We start from the raw sequence: 10,330 nt of genomic DNA, 5'->3' as shown, positions 1-10,330 counted from the left end.
GTGGGATCTCACAAGAGCAGAGTACAGAAAAAACAGACAATATTTCACTTTTCATTGTATCTCCCTCACTAGGAAGAGCAACAAACAAACAACCCTAAAAGAAAACAAAAAAAGCAAACCAAAAAACCCCTCAGTCTTAGCACTTAGTGGTAACTTCTGGGTGCCTCTTGTTCTTTGTCCGTAAATCGCACCGACAAATTTATCAGTGCTGAAAAAAAATCTATTTCTTCCACAAAGAAAACATGATATCCTAGTTGACACACAGAGGATTTGCATAGCCTCCCCTCACTAAAGCAAGCCACTTGAAAATATTCCTGAGCCTTGTCATATCTTCAAAAAAAAATTGCTCAAACCTTGGATGTCAGGGAGCAGCACCAGTTATCCCTTTGGAGAACAACACCCTCGGAGAAAATTTCCCTATGTGCAGTCAGCTCGATGCAGCAAGGGCTGGGAGGAGAACAAATGATGTTGAGCTCTTTATAAACACACAGAGTTAGGCTCAATTTGCTGATGTGTTTGTGTCTCCTACTAGCCCAATTCTGCCAGCAAACAGTGCCCTGCATCTGCTGCCAAAGATGAGTTCATACAGCACCAAAAGGTTGTGCCTTAGGTGCTAAATTGCAAAACATATTTCAGACTCATGGCTGCTGAATGAATTCACAGTTGTACCGTGCCCAGTTCCTTAAGTCCAGAGGCAGTTATTATCTAGGAGCTATTGAAACCCCTTTATTTCTGATTGAAGTTATGATTTTTTGTGAAAAGCCTAAACTGTTAAGGCTGAGAATAAACAATGACCTCTCTGCTTTGAGAATTACACATTGCTCCAGTTCATTCTGCCCCTCCACTCTGCTGAGACCCCACCTGGAGCTCTGCATCCAGCTTTGGGGTCCCCAGCATGGGAAGGACAAGAACCTGCTGGAACAAGTCCAGAGGAGGCCACCAAGCTGATCAGAGGGATGGAGCAGCTCTGCTGTGAGGAAAGGCTGAGAGAACTGGAATTGTTCATCCTTGAGAAGTTTTGGGGTGACCTAACTGAGCCTTCCAGTGCCTGTAGGGAGCTGACAAGAAAGATGGGGAGAGACTTTGGACAAGGGCCTGGAGTGACAGGACAAGGGAAAGGTTTCCCAGTGCCAGAGAGTGAGTCTAGGTTGGATATTAGGAAGCAAATCCTCTCTGTGAGGGTGGGCAGGCCCTGGCACAGGGTGCCCAGATTTGCTGTGGCTGCCCCTGCATCTGCAATTGGCCAAGGCCAGGCTGGGCAGGGCTTGGAACAGCCTGGGACAGTGGAAGGTGTCCCTGCCCATGGCAGGAGAGTTTGGAGCTGGATGATCTTTAATGTCCCTTCCAGCCCAAACCATTATTCTACCATCTCTGGTGTAAGGAAAAAAAAACCACATAATTTTATTTGTTGCATACTCACTTTTCTTAAATAGCCTTATGGGACATGGTTCAGGATTTGCAGTCCATGGGATCAATGGGATTTTTCCAGGTAAGAAATGTTGGTTTAAGGTTAGATTGTTTTTCACTTTGACATTTCATCAGCGTGGCAGATCATGTATCTGTTATCTCAGGTCATGCTAATGATGCATTTTACCTATTTAGCCACAAAAGTAACATGCTGGGAGCTACATCCCTTTCATCTTTCATAGACTCAACTCAAGAGCTGCCTTTTACCTGCCTTTAAATGCTCTTATTCTTAACCTCCCCTCCAAATTGGTTTAGATTCATCCAACCATGTTCTTTTCACAATAATCAGAAAAATACAGAAAGAACAAAACTTGTCCAAAGGATTAAGTAGCACCTATCATATAAGGGAAATACACATCTGAAAATGTAAAGAATGCAAACCAAAGGCAGCCAAGATCAATTGAAGAGCTGAATCCTGGGTTCAGCTCTGCCTCATGGAGCTGGAGGCAAACTGCCCCAAGAGGTGATTTCAACAGCCAGACATGCAGGAAAACAGCAGATTCTTGTCTGAAGGCAAAGATTCAAAAACAAACAAATAAACAAACAAGCAACCCTCAAGCAGGAAAAGACTTGCTTGCTTTTGGATTCTGTGAGGTCTGAAAGAAGAAGAAATACAGACATAATGTGGAATGCACAGATATTATATGTAAATGTATTTTTTAAAGCTGATATAAAGTGTTTCTGAGATTAAAAATTATAGCTATGAAACAACTCCCAAACTGGAATCTGGTGAACCAAGACCTGAGACCAAGTGCCTTCAAAGCTCTGCTTAATTTAAACCTGATCAGTTTTATGTAGGATCAGCATCATAATTCTCTTTCTTTCTCCCTTTGTTTTTGGTATTTATTATCAAGACACAGAAAACACCCACTTTTCTTCTTTAAACACCATCAAGTTGGAATTTTAAACCATTCACATTGTGCACAGTAGCAGCTATTACTGTAGATCTTGGAGGAATTGCTCTCAGCTAGATTAATTATTTTATGTGAATAAAAAAGGGAAAGCAGAAGCTTAATATGTACTTTTTAGTTACCTGTAGATACCTAAAAGACTCCACATGACAGTAACCAAAATATGGAAAAGGGAATCCATGAAATGTTCACATTTTACAGTAATTTGCCCTGCAGGAAAGAGGAAAACTCTGACCTACTTGAAGAAAGAGGGTTATTATATTCATTCTGCTAACCCAGAAAATACAATTTGACATGTAAGTAAACCATAAAGTTATAAGAAGGAACAAGTTAAGTCATGCCAGTTGTTAGGAGTAATTCCACAGCTCTGTCTCTGGCAGAAATGCTCATTGAAGTCGTTGGGAATTAGGCATGTGAAGAGACTGAGGAATTGCATCCCACTTATTGTGGTTATTTATGGGCAGAGTAAAGAACAGGGAATTGTGTGTCTGTTTGGCTGCCCAAGCTCAGTGCTGTGCCAGGGATTCACATGCTGCTCAGGGAGCAGCTGGAGCACTGGTGCCAAGGCAGGATTGCAGGCTCCTCACTGGAGTTCAGCACTGTCTTAGGAATGCTGCAGGAAACATTCAACATTCCTCAGCAGCTGATGTTTGCCCCATGGCACCAGTGTTCAATTCTTCAATGGCATGGGGCACTTCCTCAGCTCAGAGCACAGCCTGGATATGGAGCTCACCCAAGCCAGGAGGCTCAAGGTGCAAGTTCATCATTACCTAAAACCAGCACACATCTACAGAGCTGGCACAAGCACAGTCCCACCTCTCCTCCCACCCATAGCAGAGCCACAAGGATAGGCTTCACCCTTTCTCCTCCGGTTGAAACTCTGCTGCCACTCAGCAAAAATGAAAAATTGGCACTTTTCTGTGCCAAGGCAGGTTTGAAGGCAAAGGTCACAGTTAATGTTGCCCTGGGGGACTCAATCTTCAGTCCTAGTGTGACAATGAAGGGTATAGAGCTGCTGGAAAGGGACCAAAGGAAGCTATGAAGATGGTGAAGGGTCTGGAGGGCAAACCCTAAAAGCTGAGATGCCTTGGAAAGACTCACAGCACCACAGAGCTTCCTCATGAGGGGCAGAGAAGTGCTGACCCTGCTCTCTGTAACCAGGAATGAGGGAACTGGGGCTGTGTCAGGGGAGGTTCTGGCCATCAGAAGGTTCTTCCCCAGGGGCTGCTCGGGCCCTGAACAGGCTCCCCAGGGCAGTGGGCAGAGCCTCCAGCCTGACAGAGCTCCAGGAGTGTTTGGACAGCACTCTCAGGGTGGGATTATTGGATTGTTCATAGTGCTTTAGATAGAAAAATGGCTTTTCATGGCCCATGATTGTGTTATTCTGGTTATTTACTGACAGTAGAACTCTACATTAAGACAGCACAAGAAACCTTAGCCTTTCCTGCAGCACAGCTAGAATATTTCACAGTGCTGTGTGTCACAACAGTGCAGCAACAAATTGGAATGCATGCAAAGCAGATCTGCCTCTCAAGTCCACTTAGAGATTTCTCTTTTAGTTCATATCTTTCGAGATAGTTTGGCTAAGCATAGCACAGGCCCCTCAAAATAATGCTGTTTTATTGGATGGGTGTTAGTTAACCCAGCTTAAAGCACCACAAACAGCCCTTAGAGCTCATATTCCTTTTGCAATCTCAACCTTGAGCTACAGTTCATACTTATCCTCCCTGATTTGTATGTTGGCTTATTTTACAAAGATTTCCATGATACTGTGTTAGATGACAGCATGGATAACTGAATTACAGAATCAAAGGAATTTTAATTGCTGTCTTCTCTCAGGCTTTGTTCCCCATGTTTGAGTTTACATTGTTATTTTCCTCTGCAGTTCAACAATACCTACATCCAGAGCCATCCAGAGCCATCCAGAGCCATTTTATTTCTGTGTAAAACCTAAATGTGAATTATAAGCTCTTTTGTTTCTTGGATTTGTAGTTAATTTAATGAGCCTTTCTGCACACAGTTCTGGTGAGCATCACATTCCTTGGATATCACACTAGCAAAAAGACATAAATTGGAGAGAGCTTGGGGAAAACAACCTTTTCTTTGGCTTTCCCAAGACAAATTAAAAGAACTTTATAACTGGCATTTTATAGCATAAAACTCACAAATGTTAAAATAAAATCCAAAGAAAATTTGAGTGAGACTTTGTTTAAATTTCAGGCTTTCATGTGCCTTGGATGTGACCTTGCTTCTTCCTTGACATATGTATTTTGATTTGGATCATGAGGACCTGGTCTTCCTGACTTCCAATCTTCTTGGATTTTATCAGGACAATGATTTCTGGAAAAACTCCTTTACATGCTCTCCTGACTTTGAAAATGTGACCCAGATGGCAGCTCTGAGAGCACACAGAAAACAAACATAAATACTTCTAACTGGGTAATAAGAATAAATACCTTGTCAATTTGGTTAATCTCAGAACTGAGCACTGAACATCTGGATATGCTTTATCTCAGGAGCTGGGAAACTTCTCAAAATTCCAGCATGACACATCCCCACTGGCCCTGCTGCTGCAGAGTTTGACATTGCTGCCACCAGGATTGCCAACCTTGCTAAATGGTGAGCACTCAGCTCTGACCTCGGGGCTGCTGTGGTCAGACACTGGGTGAGTTACACAATGCACCAGGTCGGGCTTTAATTGGGTATCACTGGGGTGAAAAATCAGCAAGGTGACCTATTGCATCACCTGTCACTCATCATTACCCACTTCCTGCAGGACTTTAAATGATCCTTAGATTTTTCTAGAATATTGGATAATTCAGAGCATTTTCTTGATGTATCTTAGGAAAAGGAATTTACTTTCAATCCATGGTTTCAAGACAATTTATTTGTCATAATTGTTTTCAAGAATCACACACCTTGAGATATGGAAATATGGAAAATATACAGCCAAAAGGAAGGAGTCTTCAGAAAGGCCTTGACAGAAATTGCCTACTCTTAAACTATCAAGTGCCTGTTCCTTAGAAGGGACAAATAAACTGGTAAAGAATTTAATTCATTCTTTGCTCTCTGCAGCTTGTCTATCACAGTTCCCTGCCCTGACAGGGGGTTGGAACTGGATGGTTTTAAGGTCCTTCCCCACCCAAACTGTTCTGGGATTCATCAGTTGCTCTTTTGGAGTAATGTCAGTGAAAAGCAGCAAATCTGAAATTCACTGATGCTTGTGCTTTGCAGGGTAGTTTCATGGAGGGCACTGGCCCAATTGCTACCCTGGGATGTTGGGGCATCATCACAGAGCTGACCTCACCTGAGAGGGCAAGGTTTCAACTCACCCAACTCTCAGTTTGTTGTGCCAGGTTCATAAAGACCCCCAGATACAAAACCTGACATCTTTGAAGGTTCCCATTTTGCAAAGTTGATGTAATCTCATATAGTCTCTTTTTTAAAAATTAATGTTTAAGGTGTCATTCTTTAAACAATAGCAATTGTTTATGATCAAAGCTACTGTAATAAATCAGCATGTGTAGAAAGGAGAAAAGTCTTTTATTTGTATTGATCTTGTTCATAGATCTGGTATGGGAAAGCACAGATCTTGAACACTGCTAAAATCTCTCTGCAGTGTTGCAGCATGCCTAAGCCCCATGGAATGCCACATTTTAAATTACATTTTTCCTGTGGCATTCCACAGAACACAGAAAAAAGCGATGATCAGCTTGAGAAAGAAGCCAGCTTGGGAACTCTTCAGTGTTTGAAGGGGAAAATCTAAGAGAAATGGAGTTTAATATTTGTGGTGCAGTGGAAAGCAGCGTCAGTGTTGCCACAGGCTGCATGAATCACAGCCACCACAGAACAACGTGGTAAAGATGCCAGCTAAGAGGATAAAGCAAACCTTTAACAAGCAGCTCATAAATTAGTTGTTCACATCATTATCTTCCCAGAAACTTTTACTGAGTGCACTACCAGAAATGGGGCCCACAACGAGTTTGCCATGACAACAAAGTGCTGTAAAGATCAAGGTGATTTCAGATGATGCAGGGTCACACTGGATAACAAAACCAGTGTTCAGGCCTAGTGATGCAAGAGCATCATTATCAATTTTTCTTCAGGAGAACCTCACCCACCAAATATTTTGCTAGACGTCTCGTCTAGCAACTCTGCCTGTGAGTTGTAAAGCTGCTGAAAATCAGACTTTGCTCCCTTTCCTGGGAGGTGTTTGGGAGCACGGCAACATTTCTCCTTCATTCCTGAGTCACCAGAGCACTGCCACCTCTCAAGCTCTGCTGCCACCAGGAGGTGACGCTCACCTGCTCCACGGTGACCACAAAAATCAGTGATCACATCTCTGCTGAAGGAGCTGCTCTGCCAGGAGCAGGGAGAGTAGGAGACCTCTGAGCTCTTGTTCCTTGTTTTGGGTCATCTCTGGCTCTCTCTCCATGTCCTACTTGACTTGAGTGAGGAAAAATCCACAGGTGGCAAACAGGGGAGTCTGTTCTCACCTCAAGAACCTGTTCTAATAATAATGAGAGAGAGAACAATAGAGAGATTGCTAGGAAGGAAATAGACTTTAGTTTAATTTTCCAGTCATGTATTACACAACAAATCACATTGATTTCCTGCATGAAAAATGCTTGGTCACTGACATGTCAATAAATACATTTTATCTTTTACTCCTCCATGTATTTAATTTTTCATTGTGTTCTTCCAACTTTGCAAACTCAACCGCATGAATTGTTGTGGATATTTTTTCTTAAGTACAGATCTGAAAGTCCGGTTAAATTGACATTTCTGACATTTCCTGTGATGTCACCGTGTGCCTCCTTGTACTTGTTTTATTATCAAGTCTGTTTCCAAAGTGATTTTGTGGTTCTTGGACCCAGAATTGGCAGTAGTTTGGGCAGTTTGACCCCCAGCTGCTGCTGCCTGCTCCCTGCAGACACTGTCAGGTGCCAAATCACAGAATTGGTTGGGTTGGAAGGGGTCTTAAAAATTACCAAGTTCCATGGGCAGAGATGCCACCTTCCAGATCAGGTTGCCCAGGAATGAGGGAAGCTCCTAACTTTGCTGTTCTCTCTGGAGCATTTCAATTCAAAGCTCTTTTAATTTAATATAGATGCATTTTTTGCTTTTTACACCTAGAACTTACTTGTGATTCCCTTTAACATCTATATTCAGCTGTGAGTAAAGTGAATTTCTGTCTGTGCCTGAAAATATTGCACAAGTCTTTATTCAGAATTGTTAGAGATAATGGATACTCAGTGGGGCATTTCTATAAATGTTCCCAGTGCAAATGGCCTCATCTGGGCAGTGCAAAGTTTGACTGCAATTGCTGTTCCTAGGACTGCTTGGAACTTCAGCTGGAATAAATGCCCAGCCACCACCTCCCTAACGAGAATCACCCACCCAAGCAGCCCCCACTCAACAAAGCCTCTGTCCAAAGGGTTTGGAAGCATTTAGCCAGAAAAACTCTGGTGGCCTGGGATCAGAGCCACAAAATCAGCATTCCCACTGATGTGCATCCTCCTTCCTATGGCATGCAGAGGTGCATGTCATGCAAAATGGGGACCATGACTGCTGTATTCTCTGGAAATAACTGCAAAACATTTTTTGGGGGGAATCTGGGCTACAAGTGACTTAACAGAGTGATAGGACAAAAGAAAGGCTAGAGCATCTTGCATAGGAATCAATATTTCTTCTAAAGTTAAAACAGTTTTGCCAAGGGTAAAATTGCTAGCAAAGCAGAGCCTTGAAAGGTTTATGAATAGCAAAAACCACATCTTGAAGGAAGGGACAATTTGTACAATTTATTTTGACTTGTAACATTCCCTGGGTTTTTTTGCTATGATTTACACTTCTCAAGGAAAAAAAGTAACCATATGACCATAGCAGGGCACAAGCCTGTCTTTTACCAGAAATTTGGGTGCACTGTGAGTAACCAACCCTATCATGCTCTGGGAACCCCTTAGAGTGGCCTGGTTTTGCATGGACAAGTGATGACAATCACAGGTAGGAGGTCATGAATAGTCTACAAGATTTAGGTGTAGTTATTCCTAACTTGTGGATGATACAATTCCTCCAAAGCCATCTTCCCCTGGCCCCTGGAACTTGCTATAATAGATAAGGTATCCTAGATACCAAGGTTGAGCCAAATTCCTTAAGAATTTGGTCACTCTCCTAACACTTTGGAAGATAATTGGTTAGAAATTAGTCTGTGTAATTGGTCAGTTCACCTTTAGAACTTCTCATTTATATTGGATGCTGTTCTTTATATAAATTTTTATTGGTTGTAGTTTGAATCTCCCCTGAACCTATAAATATGACTGTCTCTCCTTTGTCTCTGAGAGAATCCTGCTTGACCACCCTAAAGATTCTTGTGGAACTCATCAAGCAAGGCCTCCAGTCTTTCTCTGTTGGCTAATGTGAGCTCCTGAGAGATGGCTGATGGATATTAGCACTCTCAGGTCCTGGTAAAACTATCACCAGGGACCAAAAAGGAAGTTCACACTAATTTAGGCAGAGAAAAAGGACTAGCCCAGCCTCCAGGAATACCTTTCCCTCCCTGCAGGGCTTGAGCTCGTAACTGCCCATGAGTGGCCAGAAGTGGACACACAGTTTGTCAGCAGTGCTGGGAGCTGATGGCTCAGGCACTTGGGACTGCTGAGTGCCTGGCCAGAATGGAAGGCAGCTCTGGATGCACCCCAAGCAGCTGAAATGACCCCATCTTTTGTAACTCTAACTTAAATTAGGGTTAAAAAGTTACTTTAATTAACCTCCAAGTAAAAGCATTCATACAGCCATGACTTCCAAGCCCGTGACCTGAGGTGAACTTTGTGTTCTGTTAACAGCTTTGCAAATCTCTGAGAAGACACTGGGTACCTCCTCTCACTGTGGAAAGACAACCTCAGGTCATTTCAGCTGGCCCAAGCTTAGGCTTGTGGCTCTCACATCCTTCGTCCCTGCAAAGCTGGAAGTCAGGAGGGTGATTTTTGCAAGAGAATGTTGTCCCATCAATCACCTCCTCACAGCCAGCCCAGAGGAGATGAGGTATCACCCTCAGTCACTGACATGAAGCACAGGGACCATCAAAATCCACACCAGGTGGGCAAATAATCCACAAAGCAGACAGTGCTTCATCCAGTACAATTAAAAACAATTAAACAGGGGTTAATTTAAAAACCCTTTTTATTTAGACCAACACAAGAGCTAGATAGGATTTATGAGCTAAGTTTTTTGGTTGGAAAGCCAGTGTATACTTTAAAGCATTGTCAGAGACCAAGAGGATACAGTCTGGAGTACTGTGTTGTAATAATCTGCAAAACTGCATGAGACAGATTTTTTAAAATCAATTACTTCCCATCCGTTCAGGGACAGATGAGCCCCCAGCTAAAATTCCTTTTCATTCCGGTGCTTGTAACGATGAAGATGAAATGTGATTTCCCTTCTAACAAATGCTCCAAAAAGCAAAAACCAGAAAAAGCATGTGTTTCTCTGTTATGGAAAATAGGTCTCAGCATGCTGGAAATTCTGTGTTTTACTTACTTTCTACCACAAATGCCCCATTTTAAAAGAAGTGAATAATGTAATCATTTTCTCTGATTTATGTTTTCTTTTCTGCCTCATTTGGCACTAATGCTGTGTTATTACAAGAACAACTGGTCTCTGCAAAAAGAATGATCTTTAGACTTCTTATCCAAAACCTGTGAAGTGCAGAGAAAGGCAGAGAGGCTGTGGCCATGAGCAGCGGTTGAACACTTTCCCACTGACCAGGCAGATTTGCTTCTTGTCCCCCGATGACATGAGCTGCATTTTCCTGCACCTTCCCAAACAAAGCTCTCCTCGGGTAGGGTGTCAGGAACGCGACTGGCAGTTTTCAGAAACGATAACAAGGGAGGGAGGGCTCGGCAGAGTCCCAGGAGCACAGTCAGAGCCTGGGGATGTCTCCGCAGAGCATCCCT

This window comes from Catharus ustulatus, chromosome 8, assembly GCF_009819885.2.
Source record: "Catharus ustulatus isolate bCatUst1 chromosome 8, bCatUst1.pri.v2, whole genome shotgun sequence".
NCBI lineage: Eukaryota > Metazoa > Chordata > Aves > Passeriformes > Turdidae > Catharus > Catharus ustulatus.
Note: the sequence above shows the minus strand (reverse complement) of the source record.